This window comes from Camelus bactrianus, chromosome 19, assembly GCF_048773025.1.
Source record: "Camelus bactrianus isolate YW-2024 breed Bactrian camel chromosome 19, ASM4877302v1, whole genome shotgun sequence".
In the NCBI taxonomy this organism is placed as follows: Eukaryota; Metazoa; Chordata; class Mammalia; order Artiodactyla; family Camelidae; genus Camelus; species Camelus bactrianus.
The window spans coordinates 36,044,057-36,065,091 of NC_133557.1; the positions used below are offsets into that span (position 1 = coordinate 36,044,057).

Sequence of the window (21,035 nt, forward strand, 5' to 3'; positions counted from 1 at the left end):
GTGTTGCTGGCGGGTGGGGGCGGGGGTGAATGAGAAGTATCATGTGGGAATAGATACAGTTCATGAAAAATACCTTTCATTAAAATCCTGGCCACTTCATTGACTGATATTCTGTCTTTCGATTTGAAAAAAAAATACATATGCCATGTGGCAACTTGGAATTATCATAGAAATTAGTAGTAGAAAAGAGCTATTAGGTCCCATCTGGTCCCTCCCCGGGGGCCTGGGCAGCATCCTTCTTCCAGCCTGCCCACTCCAGCTTCCGTGTTTGGGAGATGGCATCCTTTGCAGTGATCGCCACGGCAGTTCAGACTTAATCTTACGGCTGGTGTCGGTTCAGCCTTCAGCATGGAGTTTTTATTTCACGTGCTGTTAGAAAGGCTCTGGGCAGAAATGAGAACGAGCTTTCTAGCCATCAGCTTGTCAGCGTGCCTGTCAACTAGGAGGAGCCTGGGCGCATCCGTCAAGCACGTTGGACCAAGGCAAGGCAAAACCACTTGCAAACAAGAAAATTCTGCTTTATATACGACCATTGTGATTTTTGTCACGTCACCGTCTCCACTTACGGGGCTCCTCATTACAAAACCACGCTTTGTCGTGTTGTTGAACACTGCTTCTCAAATCAGAATTCATGTGGCATCAGAATAATCAGGTTTAGGGGGAAACAGTATTTGTGAAAGTTCAAAGGACAGGATTCAGCATCACTTTAAACCTTTCAAGCAGGCACACTGGACTAAGGCGGATGCCAGCTTAGGGCTCCTGATGCCAAAGTGAGTTAGTAAACGCTGTGTTCACATTCGATAGCCAGGTCGACTTCTTGGAGGAGAACAGTGCAGAAACTGAGAAAGAGAAAGTAACAAATCTTACTATTTTGATAATTACAAAATGTTAAACATTTTTCTTTTGTCTTATACCTTGAGAAGATTTGACTGGTGCTATTCAAGTTAATTATTTCAAACAAGAAAAAATACTATTTGTAGTTTTTATAGGGATGTAATCAATGGGGAAAGTGTTACAGTCACTTAACTGCTCTGTTCTTTAATTTCTGCCTGCAAAAGAGTTAATATTCAGACCAGAACCCAAAGGTATAATAAGAGAAAAAGTCAGGGAAAATGGAAAAAATAAGAGAAAAGGGAGGTGGGGGTGTTTTTATTTTTGTTCTTTAAAAAATCCCTAATTGCTAACTTTTAAATACTTTAAATATTTATAGATATCTGCCTAGACTGTTAATAATTACTTGCTCCTTTAGCATTTTGTTAAAACGCTTTGGCCAAAGTCTAAACTAGTTTGTGTTGCAGCTAATGTCTGGAATTCGCTACTTCACTGAGATAAGTTTTCGGTTTGAATTTTGAACAACACTGCATAACCCAGCACAGCCCAATCGCGGGTATCTCCTTACATTATTCATTTACCAAACAGTCAGTGCGGATGCAGGGTCCACCGAGCCCAGCACCGGGGGCTTGGGGAATGTGGGGAGCAGGCAGGCGAGGAGAAGACAGACCATGGCAGCTCCCCAGGACAGCTCGAGTTGGGGCTGAGGTTGGAGGGATGGGCCAGGCAGAGGGCACCAGAGCAAACACAGGGACTCAGAGTGATCTCGGTGGTAAACGTAGGTTCCTGAGAACTGCATGCGTGGCCACGTCCGTCAGGGTGTTGGTGACAGATACAGGAGTGAGCTTTCAGCCCAGATGGTCTTCTGAGCTGGACCAGAGGAAGCCAAGGGAGCCCTAACTCTCTCACCTCACGGCCTCCCCCACCCCCCAAACGTTCTAATTCTGGTACAGCATCGAGGCTGCCTGACGCCAGGGCAACAGGCGCAGAGGAGTGTAGGGTCCTCCACCCTTAGCCCCGTGAGTCCCTGCAAGTGCTGAGATCAGTTAGACCTTGGACACCCCGAAACCAGGGCTGGCTGTGTAACCTGTGGGTCCCCGTGCAGAATGAAAATGTGGGGCCCCCCATTCAAAAAGCAGGAAAAGTGCCTTTAAAGATGCTAAAGTATGCTTTTTCCATCCTCCAGTCTTTCTGACTTGCCATGGTGGTTTTTATTTGCTATGTAATGTCATTTTAAGTAAAGAAATGTTAAAAATTTAAATGATTAGCATTAATTGATCATTTTTATATTGTGCAATGCCAGTTTAATATGAAAATATAAAAGCATTTAACTCATGAATGGAATCCCCAAAATTACACAGTTCACATTTCACAGCTTGCACGTAGATGTATTTTGTTCTCACCGAAACAGCGGAAAGACCGCTAACCTGCCTATTTTTCTTCCCCTCTTAACGAGCGCACTGCAGCAGCACTACCCTCAGTGCGCAGACGAGTCAGGAGGACGACCAGAGAAGGAGCTGGGTGTTGTCCTGTTTCTCCCTTTCCTTCTGTGTCATCCTTTTTAGAGGAAATTGTTGGCTAGTGCAGGGAAGTGACCCAGCTGAGGATATGTAGGGTTCCTGGGTTGCTCACGTGTCTTAGGACACCAGCGCCTTCTCTGTGCATTCACAGCACGTTCTGGTTCAGATTGGGCAGCCAGCTCCCCGCCCGCTCGCCGTGGGGGTCCCGCACGCCCTGTGCGCCCTCGGAGTTGCCCTGGCCTTCCCTGTGCATGCCCCTTGGTCCTAGCAAACTTGAAGCACAAAACACAAGGTTAAGGACAAAATCACCAAGAACTTCAGGGCGGCAGCAGCAGAGCACCTTTGCGAGCACAAGGCCCTTGAGCTCTCAGGTCACGGCCTGGAGTCCCTTGCAAACCCCTCCCACCCCAGTGAGCTGGGGAACTCTGTTCCTGGGGGTTCATTCTATTTGATTCTCTTCCTGAAGCCTAACAGGAAATCCTTCAGCAAAACTTATTGGCTTACAAACCAAGACCCAACAAGAATGAAGCAGCTTGTATGCAGGGCCCTAGAAGTCAATTCGTTTGAAAGATCGGAATCCGAGAAGTTCTATTACCTGTTTCCTTGAGATGCTCGGCACAGTAGTGGGTGTGGACCAAGAGAGGGAAAGTTGTCTGTCAACACAGGCCGCCTTGACACGGGCAGTCGATGCCTCCATTTTGTCCCTAATTTTGTATTACAGTTAACAGAACATTAGCAAACTGCTCACCTCATCCAGTGTCCCTCACTCTCTGGGTATCAGAGTGACTATTTTATGAACAAAGAACAGGTTGTTCAGTTCAGACCTTCTGTAAACCCCTTAGAGAGGGAGCCTTCCCTTTTTGGTACTGGCCCTAGATAACCAGACACTGAACCTGATGACAAAGAAAAGAGCCCATGGGATCAGTGTGCAGTAGTGATTTTTGTCTCCTGTCCCCACCCCAGCTAATGTCTGATACTCAGCGGCCCGAAGATACCGTCAGCTGGGATTCAGTTTTATAGAATATTTAACAAAAGTGGAAATGGGGGCAGTTCCGTATCAATTTTGAGTAATGTTCAAGAAAATACAGCACTTTGTTATTAAGCTGAGGACAGGGAGCGTTGTTGGAATGACTTCGCCTTTCAGGGGTCTTTTGAGTAGTAAACCCAGCCTAGAATCAGTATTAGAGGAGTGCTTGTTCGGGGTGCCCTTGGCTAAATGATCAGTTGGAACTGTGTGCTGAAGGCTCACGGAGGCCTGAGAAACACAACTGCCTAACCTGATCAGAAAAAATGTAACCGGAGCAGGGGTGTGTTTGGAAAGCCCCTCGGTGACATGTCGGCCTGGCCGCCGTGCCTCCTGGTGACATCCTCCCTGGGCTAAGTCCAGTCAGTCGAGTGGGCCCTTGGCCCCCTTCGCCGCTGCTCTCCTGAGCGCTGAGGGCCACCTCATCTGCCATCTGCTTCTCCTGTCCCTTGTGGGCAGTCGAGGGTCCATTCACGTGCCTCGAGGCTGTAAGTGGGAAGCCTGCCACATGTTATCTTTGCAGTTCCCGAGCTGACCAGAGCTTCCGCGTGAGACCGCGGTCAGCTGAGAGAAGTGTCCAGAGCCGTCGGGCCGGGCTTCCGCGCTCCTGCTCCGACAGCTCGATTCAGGAAGAGGTGGATTCACAGCATGCGGTGCCCGTCAGGAGGCGGCCTCTGAATCGCACAGATGGTGGGTCTTTAAACCTGGCGCCCACCTCCGTAGCCCGCCGGCCCCCGCGGCATTCCCCGCCCCTCCTCCCTGGAGTCTCAGCGTGTGATGGGGAGGCCTGCACTGCCCACGAAGGCGCCGCGCTGCCCGCCATCCTCCCCGAAGTGGACGTAGTTTCATTTTCACTTAGCAGATGTGCTCGGTGGCTCCAGAGCGTCTCTCCTGGACTCAGACGTCTTCACATCGCTGCTAAGCTGTGTTCTCAGTTCATACACTTTCAAAATGGTCCCTCCTCCTAAAGCTGTGATAATCCTGTTTCTCTCCTCTCCCATGGGATCTTCGGTTCTTTTTCCTGGGAAGACCTTTAATTTCCTCCGTGTGTCTCCATATATTTAAGAGAAGCGTAGGAAAAGGAGTCAGACGGCCCCACGTGGTACGTTTCGTTGTGCAGAACCAGCTGTATCGGCGTGGAAGGGACAGCGGAGAGGGTTCGGGGAGGAAGCGAGGGCCTGGCGTGAGGCAGTGTTGGGCGAAGGAGGGCACTCCTGTGTCAGGCAGGTAGGCTAATTCAGTGCGGGACCTACTAGATTTCCTGGGCGTGGAGGGCAAAGGGAAGACGGTCAAGGCCAGACCCCCAAAGCGTCGCATTTGAAGAGCAAGCCTGAGAGATCGTGGAGGGAAAGGAGAGGATCGTGTCACAGAAATCAAGGAGAGGGGACGTGAAGTGTTACCGGGCAGGGTGGTCAGCAAGACGCATCTCCCCGAGGGGCTCACCATGTCTGGGCTCGCCGTCTCCGTCCCCACCTGGGGAGCTGGGTACCGCAGGACCTAGAGCCGAGTTACTGCAGGAGAGAGGCACAAACGTACCCGATAACAGCAGCACAGCACGGACAGGGAGTCTCCTGGGTGGGATCAAAGGGCCGCATCCCAGCCGCGAGTCACACCCCCGCCGGGCTCGGGGTTCTCAGTGGCCCGAGGGCAGACGAGCTGTCCTCGGGCGTGGGCTGCTCCGTGTTGTGCACGTACATTCCACCAAGGGCAGCAAGCGTTCGATAAATGCTTGGCTTGCAAACACGCTCTCAGAAGACAGAGGAAGGAGATGAGGGGAGCTGCTGTCTCGTGTTCATTCCTCAGCAACGTGAGAGACCGGCTCTGCATGTGGCGGAGAGAAGTGGTCTTGTGCTGGAGTTGGTGCAAGACGGGGCAGAAGTGCAGCCGGTGGACCTGCGCCCACTTTGGAAGCACATTCCAAAATGTAGACTTCAGAGGGGAAATGGAGTGTTCCCCTGGGTGGCTCGAGGCCGTGAACGGGAATAAGAAATGAGATCTGTTTTGCTAGAGAATTAGAACTACTTCTCTGAGAACGGAGAGGGGGAGGCAGGGAAGAGCAGCCAGGGCCATCGCTCGGCGTGGGGGCTGCTGAGCGGCCAGGGTCCAAGAGGCGGGCGCTCTCCACGGTGCTGATGGAAGGTCCCCACCATTACGCGGGATCCCACGTGTCCTCCAGCTTTTCCATCTGGAAGGGGGCAGGAAAGTGTCTTAGTCTCTGAACTAAAACCCAGAGCACTGAAGCAGACTAACACAAAGGCCACACCTCCAGTGCAGTCACGTGGGAGGTGAAGGCTTTAGTGTGAATTCTGAGGGAACACAATTCAGCAAATTTTGAACAAAAATAGTGTAAGTTGATGTCGTGGTCTTGTTTCTGATTTCAGGGGAAACGGCTTTAGCATTGTGCTCTATAAATGCTGCTGCTCTTGTTTGTTTTGTTGTTCTTTTGGTTAATAGTTTCAGCATATTTAAGTCATGTTCATGTTTTCCTATTTCTTTTGAGATTTTCCTCGAAGTGGCTCCAGAATTTTATTAGATGTTATTTACCACATATTGATTTTAAAAAAAACCCTCAAGACCCTGAGAACACAACAAGACAAAACAAACAAACCAAAAAGAATTGGCCCCCGCAAGTAATGTCCAGCCTCCAAGGCCACATTTGTCTGGTTGTAGAGCACGTTACGAGAACTGTTTTTTCAGAAGTCATGCAAAATAAAGGACGCACCCAGAACTGAACACAGGAAACTATTTTCCTCGTTTTCAAATAGGGATAAAGGATGAATTTTGGAATCCTTGTAAAATTTTTAAGACTTGATAAATATTAAATAGCTTGCGAGCTTTCAGAAAACACTGAATTCACGTAGAATAAAATATCACAAACACACTGTGGTACGATTACTGTTTTCAGAGATTAGAGAAAGCTTATGAACATAAATCTTAATTTTGGTGAAACACAAGACAAAGGATCATAACCGCCTAGCAGGTGTGAGAGGGAAGTGTGAGCCCATGGGAGCTGGGTGACCTCCGTGTGCCGTCATTCCTGGACACGCCCATCCCCCTGGGCCGGTGCTGTCCAGTCAGACCCTCCTCCCTCCAATGACTTCCTCATCAGCGACTTTCACAAAGGTCCAGAACACCTGTTTACCAAAATACCATTTGTAAGAAAGCTGAGAGGGCTACCTAACTTGACCCGGGGCAAAATCAGACACTAGGGTTATCTCAACAGCCGGACTTCCAAGTCTAAACCAACCAGATGAGCCCGGAAAGCCCCGCCCTCGGGTTCAGCTAATCAGTGTCCATGCAGGCTGAGGGTGGTGCTGCGCGGCAGCTGGCGGTCGCTGTCACACACGTCCGGTCTCTGTCACACACGTCCATCCGAGGGTTGTAGTTGAGCGCAGATCTGAGATGAGGGATGAGGGTGGCCCAGCGGCTGACCCCACAGGTGTGCTCTGAGGCCGCGGCAGGAGGAACAAAGGCCTGGCCTCAGGCCTCACGGTAAACGTGGGGTGCCACTCCAGGACCAGAGCAAGTCCAGGGGAACTGGGACCGTGGTGCCTGACATCCTGGGGAGCCGTTAAACCCAGGGAGGTGTTATCTCAGGATCCTGGGGGTTTAAGAGGAGGCCAGGCTGCAGCACTGGGGACCATGAACAGAGACAGTTGGGAAGCGGGTTTGAGCTCAGTGTCAAAGCAAACATGCAAAAACCAGGACCCACAGACCAGCTGCCTGCAAGCCGAATTCAGCCCCCGGATGGGCTTTGCTGGAGCCGCAGGGGCCTCCAGCATTACTCGTCAAAATTGAGTTTGTCAGGCATGTTGAAAAGTTGAGAGATTTTTGCATTTTAGAAAATCTAGATTTCTGACTTCTCTGGAAGAATCAGAGCCTCTGATTCCCAGGGCCTCCTTTGCTGTTGGCAGCGGTCCGTCTCCTGACTGGCTGGGTACTGCCCCCTGTTCACCACCGCCCGCCTGGTCTCCCTCTGAGGGAGCGAGGGGGTCGGTGGGCCCCGCGGGTGAACAGTGCCTGGTCCTGGGAGAGGGCCCAGTAAGTGTCACCGCAGTTATCTTCATCGCCCTGCCAGCCTGGGCCCCGTGGACTTCAGAGTTCAAACCTCCGCTCTAAAGCGTGGAACCACCCACTGTGGGGTTGGGCCTTGGACGTACTTTCACCGTCACAGGTGCTCAGACAGAGGCTGGAGACTGCTCCCTGCTCCCCAGGACTTGCCAAAGGCCTCCGCGAGAAAGGTGGGCTCCCTGGGGCGGGCGCTGCCCTCCACCCCGTGCCCCGGGATGGAGGCCCAGGAGAGGCGCACGGTGGTGCAGGGAAGCCCTCTGGGGGGAGGGGGGCACGGAGAAGAAAGCCGTCTTGCTGCTTTTGCTGTTGGGGGACTTAGACAAACACCCATCCCTTCAGGAAAGGCTATCATAAACCTGACAGTCTGCGCAGAAACCAGGCGGACACCAGCCCCAGCTCCCTCTCTTCCCGCTCGAGTCCGTGGCTGGGCCACTTCATCTCATCCCTTCCTTCCCAGGGGTGCTCCTTCCCCCTGTGGGGCCTCGGGCTACTGCAGCCCCCGCGGATTCCCCTCCCAGCCCCTCTGATGCCCGCCCCCAAAGGCTGGCCGTCCGCCCCTGGCCACCTCGCCCTCCAGGCTCCTTGCCAGCCCCGCCTCCCCACCCTCTCCAGTCCCCTAGTTGTACTGGAAGCTGCCCATCCTCTTGGGGTTCCTCCCACATCTGCCTGCTGGTACGTTGTGAGTGTGTGTGTGTGTGTGTGTGTGTGTGTGTGTGTGTGTGTGTGTGTGTAGGGAGAAATGGGGCGAGGGGGTGGGGTGGAGATTAATTTGCTTTTAAAAAAAGCATTTTGGAAGGCAAACAACAAAAGCAACTCATATTTTATAAAATTGCGTTTTTTCAAAATTAGAAATAGAACTCTGCAAACAGAACCTGTGTCTGTGTATGTACAGATAGATACATTTTAAGTCCTTTTCCCCCATTTTCGAGCATTTATTTTACAGCCAATCCCCAGCCCTCGGGACAGCACCGGGCACGTAGCGCGTGCTCAGTAATCAGTTCTTGAACCAGTTTTACGTTTCAAAAACACATAGATAGTTGTATTCAAGAGGAAAAAGTTCGCATTTTACTGAAAAATTGGATTTTGTGTGTCTTTATATTGAACGACAGGGTGTTTTGTGCAAATTACTTTTCTACTGCGTTCTAAATAATAACGCCTTCCTCACCACCCCAAAAGTTACTGGAGGACGTTTATGTGGAAATCCCAGCAATCAGAATGGCGACTTTGTATTTGATTTTAAATTAATAGAATTTTATTGAGAGCGATGAGAAGTGAAGGCTATTCAGTAATCCCACATGCTTAGAGCCATGCATGTGGTCAGTCAGAGAGATGGATTCATTGTTAGGTCAGAAAACCGCAGACAGGAAGCAAAGGTGGGGTCTCCGTGAAAGCCAGGGCCTGTGGGAGGGGGCTGGCGCCCAGCACGGTTAGGGGGGCATCTGCCGACCCTAAATATTTAACCCTGGCCTGGAGTCTGTTTATAAACCCTACGGACGGGTCGTCAGGTTGTCGTCGTGACTGGCAATTGTGTGTGAACTCACAGCAGACGTAGCCCCCCGGGAGACCCAGGAGGCCCTCGCAGCCCCCCACCCCGCGCCACCGGCCCATGTCGCAGGCGAACGCTGACAGCTGAAGTCACTTGTTGGGAAGTCCGCGAACTCTGGTTACAGCTGCGTTTGTCAGTAGCTTTAAGGGGAGTGTAATCAGCCAGAGAGATTAATTTGCATCTCAATTAGAAGGGAGTTGGGAGGAAGCGCGGGGTCTGGTGCTGGAAGGCTGTGGAAGAAACCTCAGCCCGCACAAAAGCCTCGGGCGCCGCCCTCCAGCCGAGTGGAGGACAGTGTCTGAGGCTGCGTTTCCATAGGGACCAGAAGCCTGCTGGGCCCCAGGAGAATCTCGGCTTGCACCGTAATCATTTGGTCATGATGACACAAATTCCGCTGTTGTTCCCAAATACATTTAACGCTTGGCAAGATGCTAGAAAAGCAGGCGGGAGGGTGTCCACTGACCCTGCTCACCTGTCTCATAGGGCTGCTAGGATTTCTGGGCATTTAACATTTATTAATGTCTGCGTGTTCAAAGAGAGAAGGTCATTCCGTAAAGGACAAGATTTCTCTAGCGGTCAGACGGCGACTTTGGGAATCACACTGCCTCCGAGGGAGCCGTTGCTCCTGGATCTTCCATACGCCGCAGCAGCAGGCAAACTAGAGTGTGAATTTTAAAACTCCGGCGAAGAGGAAATGTGGAACCTTTTGGCCACGGAGCTTGGAAAAAATTCTGGCCATCACAAACTTTTTCATAATCCTAGCAAAACTACAAGAGTTATCCCTAACCCTCAACTATGAAGAGCACAGGGTGATATTACTTTAAAATTTTTCCTGCAAATATTGCCTGAAGGTCATTTTCACAGGCTTTGATATTTGTATCTTTCAGAGAAGCCGTGGTAGTCTCAGAATTCTGTGCTTGATGTCAGTGAGGGCTGAGTCCGCCTGACCATCTGACATGCCAGGTCCCTCCCCAGGACTAGGGGGGCCCACCCTGGGCGGTTTTGGAGGAAGACTTTTATTTCTTGTCTGTTTTGTTCTCTCTCAAATAGTTAATTCATTGGCTCCAGCTTCAAAGTGAGAAAACAAACAAAAAAGAGTGAGGGAAAAAAAAAACTGAATCCTACATTACAAACTGTTGATTACAAACTGAATCCTGTTTTGAAAAATATCAGGATTTTAAATTCATCCTCCCATCCTGGAAAGGGGAAGGAACGTGTTTCCTGAGGACAAGCTCTTCCAGTGCCCACAGACTGAAATAACACATTGCAAGGAGACATCAGAACCTCTTCATCCAACATTAATCAAATTTCAGTTTACTAATTATCAGCCCCATTTTAAAAGGAACCTAATGCCATAAACAGCGTCCCAGAACATTTAGTAGACTCTGGGATTATAAGCGATAAATTTGAAAGTGAGACTTTCTGTTATTCAAATCTCCAAAAAGGATAATACATGCCTTATTATAATAAGAGATTGTGCAGCGCCAAAGAAGGACAAAGCCGGCAAGTCCAAATGGTGATTCCTTCTGTGCCCGTCTGCCTTAGCGTCTGCAGCGAGCTCCCAGCAGATTTCAGCGCTGGAGTAATTTGCAACACACTCGAGTAAATTTTTCCATCAAAGCGGAATACTTCTTTGGTGATCTGTGGGTGAGAACACCCCAGGTGGCAACAGGTCCGCCTTGAAAGGGTGTCCTCTCTGGTTCATCCTGTGCAATTTCACCAGACTCTAAAATGGGGACTTTGAATGTCGTGTTTCAAATATGTTTCTGGGGTCCTGTGCTTTGAAAGCATTTAACTTTACTCCCTGAGACTTGACGGAGACCACTGAGGCCGGGGTGGGGGAAGAATGGAAGCTGTGAGGGTCAGTGCTGGTGCCCGCACCATCCCCTACCCCGACTGTGACCAGGCGTCCGGACGGGAACCACTGTGGAGACACAATGGATCTAATGTTGTATTTTGCACGTGCCTTTAACTTGAGAAGGACTCAGCTGCCTTAGTTCCCACCAGAGTGGCAAGTTTCCAAAGGGCCACACTGTTTTAATCAGACACGTCCTTGGACATCGGTGTCACGAATGTCCACGCTGGTGTCACCTACGTCCAAACGACCTTCCTGTCACTTTCATCAGAATCACAGGGAAACAGTGCAGCATTTAGTGGTTTGTGATATTCCCCTGACTTCAGCTTATTTCTTCCAATGCTTCATTTCAGTCTTCGATCTTCCTAACTTGGCCTTAGGATGTAAAAGGAGACAGTACGTGTGTCCCTCTGCCTCATCTGCTCGTTTAAACTCTCCAGTGCAAAGCTTTCATCCTTAATCCATCAGTGATCAATAGAGGGGCTGCTTCCTCAGAAACAGAGTCTCCTCGCCATGGAACAAGCGAGCCCTCAAGATGCCAAGTCCCTCTGGTTCTCCCTTCATTTGCCTATGAAGTGGGCTGTAAGTCTATCAGCGCATCCTGGCGTGGAAGCAGATGTGTGCCTGGGAGTGCAAAGTCTCATACCTCCACAAAGGGCAGGCAGGCTCGCTGGCTGATGGGATTCTGAATTTATAAGCAGAGTTCCAGAACTCCCCCAGGGCCTACTTTTCAAAGGCAAATTAGTATGTTTGCAACTTGATCCCTGGGCAACTTTTGACAGTTGTTCTAAGAATAATAAAACAGATGGACAGAATAGATTTTGGGGTCTCCATCCAAACTGCCATCCTCAGTGGAATTCAAAGAAGGCGCAGGCTTGCCGGGGAGGGCCGCTGCCACTCACCAGCGCGTTCTGCCTTCAGCGTCCGAGAACAGGACTTTCTCCCAGACGAGGAAGACTGTCGACACGCTGTGTTCTGCTGATGAGAGTTCAGCTGGGCTGGGAGGAGAAAACGAGGATGCGTGTGTAGTTTCCGTCACGTATTTTAAATGAAATGAACTGAACTTAGTGAAATTGAATTTATACTTCCAAGAAACCAATTTTAAAATGAATGCGAGGAAGACATGGAAATTAGTTTTAAATTTAAGGAATATTTTCAGAGGATTTTAGACTCCTTTAAAAAAAGGAGAGCCTCCTTAGAATGTCTTGGAAATTCTACCTACTCATAAATTTGGGAAAATAGAATTTATGCCTCTCTCATTCTCTGCGTATAACCACCTATGTGCACCTCAGAAGTCTACATCAGAAAACAGTATTTAAATGCTCAGAGTGAAGAAAGCGGATTATTTCTGTATTTGTGTGTTGTAGTTTTGTCCAACAGAAGCCTAAATTTTGTGCATAAACACTGCACAGAAACTGCCCTACTTTTTGTAGGATTTCAGGCTTCTCTGAGTGTTGGTTTTAGCGCCTGTGAGATCAGGATGCGATGTGCTCTGCTTTTAATTTCCTGGCTTCCTCTGAGTAAACGCGCGCGCCCTTTCATCACTCCTTTTCCTGGATTCATTTGCCCCAGTTCTCACCCGTTAGGCCGCAGTCGATATGGCGGCAGATCTGCTGCTCCGGTGGCTGCGGGCGCCCCCGGTTCCCGGGCGGGTTTGTCACGTGGACGCATTGTTTAAGCAGGGCTCCCTAGTGATAGCTCAGTGGGACGGTAGACTTCGGGTTTTTAAGAGGACATGCGAATGCAGCGTAAAGTCTTTCTCTGGATTCCACGTTGGGTGGTGCCGCCGAACGCGCGGTCGAGTCTGTGCTTCCGGGGACGTTCCCTCCCCTCCTCAGCAGCGGGTTTCCTGCAAGCGCAGGGTCAGTGGTCCAGTGTCCCCTTTTTGATGCGGGTGATGTGTGATGGCTGGTGTCACACAGAGGCTGGGTTTCGGTTTCAGTTGGAAGTTCTTTAGCTTTTAACAAGTATCTTCATCTCTGTCAGGTTCCTTATCTGTAAAATGAGGATAATAACCCCCCACCCCGGTTATTGTCAGGATCTGTGGGATGAAGTGTGTGTAATGTGAGTTATTGCACGGAACATAACCCGAATCCAGCCGCTTTGCACCGCCCCCGCCCCCGCCCCGGGCTGGGCGTCCTTGTCCCTCACCTCTCCCTGGGCCAGCGCAGCAGCCTCCTCCCTATCTCCCTGCAAAACCCTCCAGCAGCCAGAGTTTCCCTCTAAAACAGAAACCAGAGCACGTTGCAGCTCAGAGCCCTCCCGTTGCTTCCCATCCTCACCCGCAGAGAATCCAGAGCCCTCATAACGCCCTGCCAGCAGGTTCCAGACTCAGGACCTGCATGCTCTGCTGAGAATCACCACCCCCACTGTCCCCGCCCCAGCGTCAGCGTCAGGTTCCCGCTTCCCGTCCCTTCGGTCTCTGCTCAGAAGCCTCTATGAGAAAGCGATCTAAAGGAGCAAGCCCTCCGGGCCTCGCCCCTGCTCTCCTTACGGCGCGTCGTTTGTTACAGACTGTCTCCTTCTCCCACTGGCATGAACGCTGCATGAGGAAAGGACTTTGTTTTGCTCACTGCTCTGTGCCCAACACCGAGAGCCCAGGAGAAGCCTGGCAGCCAGGTGCTGTCCCTGAGAAGCAGTGGGGTCATGGGAATGACGCAGGAACAAGCTGGTGGGTGCACGTGGAGCGCAGGGGGCCCAGCACCCCGCACCCTCTCCGTGACCACGTGCCCTAGCCCGGAGAGCAGGTCAGGTCCCGGGCTGCCCCGCACACGCCCTGTGACCTGGTTCCTCCTCCAGCCCTCATCCTTGCGGCCGAGCCTAGACTGTGGGATGCAGGCATGAATGGTCTTGCCCCAGCTTCCAGCCAGTACGGGGGCTGGAAGTTCGGTGCCCGGTGGGCGTTTGTTGAGTCCCTGAAACACAAGATTCAGGAGAGAATCAGAAGGTCATGGGCGCTCTGAGGGAGAAGGCTACTTCTAGTTCACCTTCAGGTTGTTCACATGTGTCTGTGTGTCTCCAGGTGTCTCTCAAAGTACATGCAGGCCCTGGGCTCTGAATGTGTCATGACGTCATCTCATGAGCTCAGTGATGAGTCTGAAAGGATGTGATAAAGGTAAAATAAGTGATCATTGGAAGTGTTTTATGTTGACTAGCATGAGGTTGTTTTGCTTTAGCTTCAGATATTTATAGTATTTTAATGAGGACAGTGGGATGAAATGTACTTCGTTATTTTCGTAACCTTGATTTAAGGGCTCTGTGACTCAGTGAGTCTAAGGCGCCCTCTGAACCCAGCTTATTGTGATACTCTGTTTAAGGCTGACAGCCAAGCCTCACCCCGAGACGCAGGCCCGCGGGGTGGGAGGCCGCCGTCCACGCCGGGAACCGGCCCTCGTGCTCAGTTTTGATTCTCGGACACCAATTCTGTGCCAGCCCTGACGGACGTCTGGGGGGAAGTTCCCATCTTCCCTGATGTCTTACCAGTTGTGGCGTTGTTGTATTTTTTAACAGAATGAGAATATAGTAAAGTCTTCCTTTGGGAGGTTACAAACTGTGTACAAAGTTCTGTTTAGGAGTTTCTTGGTGGTACAGACCTGAGAGCTTTCTGGAAAATTCCCATGCTGAGGCCAGCACTTGCCCACATTTCTTGGATTCCCACATTTTCTTTCCAGGGCATGTTTCTTTCAGAGAGCAGTTACTCTTTCCCTCAAGGTCAAAGTGTCACCTTTACTAGGAAGAAATAATAGGGCATTTTTCCTAAGAGAACAGCTAAGGCTGTGCAGCTGACCGTGGCCCCCCGACTGTCCGCCCGTCTGCCCCCAGCCGACGCCAGCCTGCTGAAACGGGAGGCAGACCGCGTGGCTGCCCTGGTCACACTCCCCGGGGGTCTCCACCTCACTCAGAGGCAAGCCAGAGTCCTCCGGGGGAGGCTGGATGCTCAGTGCCCTCGGCCTCCAAGGGGGAGAGCTGACCTTTCACATCGCGAACCACGGGGCACCTGTCGGAGGCCGGCCAGTGTTTCCCGGGTGGGTACCAGCCCCGGCTATAGTCTCTGCACCTGCCACAGAGTAAACATTTGTTCAGTAAATCCTCGCTGAATGAATGAATGAAGTCAGCCCCTTGTCATCACAAAACGTCACCAAGTTTAGAACATTTGTCTTTCTATAAAAAGGAAAGATGAGTAATTCATCTTTATGTTCAAGCGCTTTGTAAGAACCTTCCTGTGAGATAAAGGTCCAACTGACGTGTGGACGAAAGGTTTGCACGTCGTGACCTGCCTCCAGACAGTCTGTGGGAGGGAGGCTCATGTCTGTGAGAACAAAATTCAGAACTTCGGCGTGGAGGGTCTTGTGAACCCCGGCCCCTCACAGTGTGGTGACGGCTCACCCAGCTGGACTGGTCCCGACTGGGGCACCTGCAGAGACGGGCGTGCAGGGAGCCAGGCTCAGGCCATGGGGTAAATCTCAGTGGAGCTTAACTTCCTTCCTAATTTTAGATAAAAAACATTTTCATTTTAATAGAATTTTAGGATTTTAATATGATTCCTAGTCTTGTCCTCTCATACCCGGCTGAGGAGATCTTCCGGGGAAAGTCAGCCTCTGCAGAGGTTTGTCTTTTTTTGGTTTTTGGTTTTTGGTTTTTTGGTTTTTTTCAGTTTTAGTTCTTTTTTAAATTTTTTTAATTTAAAATGTTAGTTTCGGGTGTACAGCAAAGTGATTCAGTTGTACATATACATACATGTATTTTTTTTTCTTTTCAGATTCTTTTCCATTATATTTTATTACAAAAAATTGAAAGTTGTTCCCTGTGCTATATAGTAGAACCTTGTTATTTATCTATTTATATATAGTAGTGTGTATCTGTTTATCCCCAATGCCTAATTTATCCCTCCCCACTCTTCCCCCTCTGGTAACCATAGTTTGTTTTCTATGTCCATGAGTCTGTTTTTGGTTTGTAAGTAGAATTTATATATATTTTTTAGATTCCACATATTCTCTGTCTGACTTACTTCACTTAGAATGATCATTTCCAGGTCCATACACGTTGCTGCAGATGGCATTATTTCTCTCTTTGTCATGGCTGAGTAATATTCGTGTGTGTGTGTGTGTGTGTGTGTGTGTGTGTGTGTACCACATCTTCTTCATCCAGTCATGTGTCGATGGACATTCAGGTTGCTTCCATGTCTTGGCTACTGTAAATAGTGCTGCTGTGAACACTGGGGTGCATGTTGGAAGGGCTCATGTTGGAGGGGGACCTCGCACACAGTCCTCTGGGTTGACCAGGCTCAGCCGGAAGGTTCACGTGTCTGCACCTGGGCTGGAGCAGCTGCATGGCAGCCCAACATCCCTCACTCTTTGGCAGCCTCCCCACTAGGCTAGCTCAGGTATTCTCACAGCCGCCAGACTTCACACAGGGCTGCTCGGGGCTCTGAGAGACCCAGGTGGAAGGCTCAAGGCTTTTTCCAGTCCAGCCTTAGAAGTCCCAGAGCTGTTGGCCAAGGCAGGTCCCTAGGCCAGCCCAGATCACGGGAGGAGGATCATCCTGTTGAGGGCAGCAGCAGCCTGCCGTGCAGGGAGTGGGGCGGCTGGAGGGCACCCCTGCCCGCCTTCCACAGACAGCACAGTGCCCACCACCCTGATGCCCTCGCCCTGACCCTGGACAGGGAGCTCCTTGAAAGCAAAGAGCACGTCTTCCTCCCTTTCTTGCCCCAGTATCCAACAAACTAAGAACTCAGAGGGTGTCAGTTCAATTAAAATCCAAAATGCAGGCACTTTAAGGAATTTCTAATTAGGGGAGAGTGGACTCTAGTACCATTTATGTAATTACCCAAGATGTCTTTCTGTGCACGAGGAGGAAATGACTTATAATGGAGGCCAAAAAGAGATAACTGATTTTAAATGACTTCTAATCCAAAGAATTTAATATAAAAGCGATAAAACCGAGTTCACTCTGCTCTCATGTCCACAGAAACACACATTTAAAGGGTGCATTTTGTTCTTAGCTTAATTTGGGGGGGTTCCTTATTTTCATCTTAACCTGCCCTCATTAATCCTTTAATTTTATGTTGCCTTCGAGCACCACGGATCATGAGGGGCCTCATACTTCTACTCAGCTTTTTTAGTTGAGTTTGTGCGTCTGTGCCTGTGGAAGTTTGTCTCCACAAAAATCTTTTGAAAGCCATTTATATCACTGAGAGGCCCTTAAGGAGACTGTCTTTCAGTGTGGGCCAGTTTTTAAATACTCAGCTTTAAGCAGAGGGAGGGGTTGACTCTGAGTGGGGAAGGGGTTTTGTGTCGTCTGGTAAGAGCTGATGTCCTGGCTTCGGTGAGCCTCTCAGACATCAGGGACGTTCTTGAAGACGGTGCACATTGCTTTGACAGTTTCTTGGCGTGGCCTCTGGCCGTTCCCTGTGGCAGTGGTCCGTCTGCCTTGAAGGAAAGCACGAATACTCAGCCTGGGTTTCTGCCGCCTGAGATCTTGCTCGGCGTCCTCGGCTTCTCCGAGAGGTCGGGTGACGGCGACAGGAGAGAAGGCAGCCCCCAGGCTCTGGCATTTGGCCTGCTGCCCCACCTCCCGGTGCCCTGCTGCACACGGCACGGGGACCCCTCCAGGTGGTATGAAGGAGCGCTGACCCTCATCTGGAAGCTCAGCCCCCCGCCGGAACCGATCGATGCTGATGCTGTCTGCTCTGCCCGCCTTCCTTTCCCACAGCGAGACCCTCCTGCGGGGAGCAGTCGATAGCTCTAATCGGAGGCAGCCTGCAGCACGTCATGCGAGGAGGGGGCTCAGGGGACAGTCCTGGGACCCTGGAGGCTGCAGCTTGTGGCTCAGATCACAGCAGCCTTCCTGGGCCACATTCCACATGTGATGTGTGCTCCTCACGTCCCTCCCACTGAGCTCCGTGCCCCTGAAGTGTCCCGGGGCGAGGGCTGCCGGGGGCCTGGGTGTGTTTGAATTTCAGGCACTGTTTCCCTCCCTACCCAGACTGTCGCTGCTTCTCCAGATCAGAGCTGCGTCCTGGGCAGGGCTGTCCAGTCTTGAGCCTTGTACTGTGATTATTTCTATTTTGGGCCTTTTTTAAACATTAATGTTGTTTTTTTGGTTTTTTGGTTTTTTTTAATCTGTGAAATCCAAGTGACTAAAGAACATTCTTACTCCAGCAACTGCTTTCCCACGAGAGATCGTTAGGGGCTGATGAACGTTGTATGTCACTCCCACCTTTGAACGCCTGGGACCAGGAGGGAGACCTGGCTCTTCCACCAATTCCCCAGGAGCCCCCGCCTGGGCACCAGCTCTTGAGTAAATATAGTATCTAGTTATCCTGATTCTGTCTGTGGAATTCTGGATGCTACAGAAATTAAGGGCTGGACGTAAAGACAGCAGATACACAGAGATAACAAATTTGAGGCAGGGTCCAGCCTTCGAGGAGTGGCTGCCGCTGGGTCTACTGGCTGCTGCCCCAGGGGACCAAGACTTCCTCCACAAACGCAATTTTTCCAATTAAAACATGCTTGAATCCAACACTGAATCCCACACCGTATTTTACATGAAGTTCCTTAGGACGTTTATCACTGTACTTCCTTAAATTCACGTTTAGCTCCCCTGGTACCTCACCTCCACTCAATCTTTGCAGCCTCTTAAACTCTGCAGCCAGTCTTCTCACTGATCCGCACGCCGCAGGCAACCGCCTGCTTCCTGTCTCTCAGAAAGTACAGACGTGCCCTTTGGAGACCCCCCTGAGCTACGCTGAGCTTGTGGGAAGACTTGGAGGAGACAAGGTTTCCTCTCAGGTGCCTGGCAGCTCTCATTGCATTTACACGCCCTCAACCCTAGAAGAGAGATGGAAAGCGCATTTGCTGTTGGAGGTGATCTTTCAATAAAGTGTCTTTCACTTAAGAGCTTTAAAAAAAAAATCTTGCAGTAAAAGTGCTCAGCAGGTTCTGTTCGAACCATTTGCACTCCCGGACACCAGCCCTGACAATGACAGGTCCAAAAGCAGTTGTTTGCATCAGTTTCCTCATCCTGCAAGGTGCCCGCCGGCCACTTCCCGTGTGCAGGGAGCTGCACTGCTGCTGGGGCGCCGCCAGGGGAAGGCAGGGTACCCGTCCTCACGGGGCTCTGGGATGGGATGGAAAACAGTAAGGAAGAGAGGTGTCTGCAGGGCTTCCTGATGGCTAGGATGGAATAGCCCCGAGGAGGGTGTCCCGGAGAGGGGCCTCTGACCTGGCGTTTGGCCGGTGAGCCCCAGTCACGCGATCTGGTCAAAGGGAGGAGCAGTCAGCGGAAGTAAAGGCCTTCGGCAGAGCAGAACCCTCCATGAACCTGGAACCTTCAAAGAACTTAGTGGTCTGGGGACCCCAGATGCCACTGGGGGCTCAAACCCACAGTTACTATCCTATTTTACTGTATTACACAGACATAGTGCAGTGTCTTGTATAATAAAATCTGTTATGCATTTGATTGTGTTTGAGAACGTAGGCAAGGCCCCGAGGCCCGGAGAGGTTAAATAACGTGGCCGAGGCCGCACAGTTGTCCGTGGTGAGCCTGGGCCGGGCCCGACCCGGCAGCGGCCCCGCCTGCCCGCTTGGGGCACCTGCAGATGCCCATGGCGTCATGCGTCCCTGTCCCTGCAGCTTTTCCAGCGTGTCGGGTCTGCTGGGTGGATTTCTAAGATGTGACTTATAACCGATTTTGATAAACCACAAATACCAGGACCCTGTTTTAATGAGACTGAAGGCATGAAAGGGCAGATCTGCTCCGGAGGCTGTTGTGGGGACTCGGGCCACGGCCGTCGCCTGCCTGGAGGCCGGCATTGTCGCCGGGCTCATTAGCATCCGCGCTCGGCTTGGCCGTTGCCGCTCAAGCTCACCAGCTGTTCCCGCTGCTCTGCACAATGTCGGATGTGTTCAGCTCGCTGGGTTCCTGTCCTCGCTGCCGGGAGGAGACAGCCCTTCCGCTGGGGATACCCACGTGGCCGCCTGTCAGCGGTGGCACCGAATAAAGTAATAGGCCTTTGCGTGGCATATGGTGTCTGGGTCCGGGCAAGATGCAAAACTCTTCTGCTGCTCATGCACGGTGACTCATAGCATTGCTAATTTTTCAGACAAAAGCTGACTTCCACACCCACACTTTTAACCCCTGCGGCTGAAAAGTCTTTCAGTTGTGAGGCCTCTGGGTGGCTACGTACAATGCGTTAGTCATACTGAAAACATACGAGTGTCTTGCTTTGCTCTGGGTTGAGGTTGCTTTTTAATTTCTGGACTTTTTTTTTTTTTTCCTCCAGAGAAAGGGACTTTTTAAGTTTCAACTTTGTTCCTTTCCCACAATGGAGGAGTCTAACAGTTTGGCAGATTGATTTTTTGTTGTTTCAACTGCTTATTAGAAAACCAGTCGGAAAGCACTGCCTTTGTAGGACGCTAGAAACTGTTTGTAAATTAACTTTCTCTTTTAAAATTTCTCTAGAAGCTACTGCTGCTGCCGTGTCGGTTCAGTTACAGAGCATTTCACGTGAGAATGTCTCCAGGTGCCCGGGGTGTTCACCCTTCAGTGGGATATATTGCGGTGTCTCCCAGTACACCCAGTGCGCTGCTCGTTCAAATAGTCAAATTCCACCCAAACAGATTTGGATTATACATTTGCATTGGAACGAACTTTTTTTTCCAAACTATATAATAAATACATGGGAATCTTCTTTAAAATTTTCCGCTAAATTATTTAGGAGCCTTGGTGCTTATAGATTTAATTTAATCTGAGACTTTATATTATTTGCCCTTATACGATCAGGCCTCCTTTTGAATTAATGATCAAAATGATGATTCTTTTGTAAATCATCCTTTACTGAACATATCATTTAATAGTTCAGAGTCAAGAATTGCCAACATAAATGATTAGGCAGTTTCTGATTACGGGCTGAATCGCTGAGCGTTCGTAGTCAGCCTGGCACGTGAGAGCCTTCGCGATCGAGTGTGGCGGATACATGAATTTTTAAGGAGCTTCACCCTGGGAGGATGACGCAGGGTTTGTTTTTTTTTTTTTAATAGATTCCTTTTTGTGACCTCCTAGGGGGAGGGGATTGGAGGCTCCTGTGCTCCTTTGATATTTCCTTTTGGTTACATTTTCGAAGCCAAAGTTTTTGCTTTCTCTTCTACAGACACGAATTCAAATGTGCATCTGACTTCTTATAAAAGG

The 21,035-nt window shown here is 50.4% G+C and overlaps 1 protein-coding gene across 5 annotated transcripts in view; it reads left to right on the plus strand.

The window, feature by feature from the left end:
* RALGAPA2 (Ral GTPase activating protein catalytic subunit alpha 2) overlaps positions 1 to 21,035 on the plus strand; it is a 265,479-nt gene that overhangs the window by 194,664 nt on the left and 49,780 nt on the right. The gene's annotated exons all lie outside the window — the stretch shown is intronic.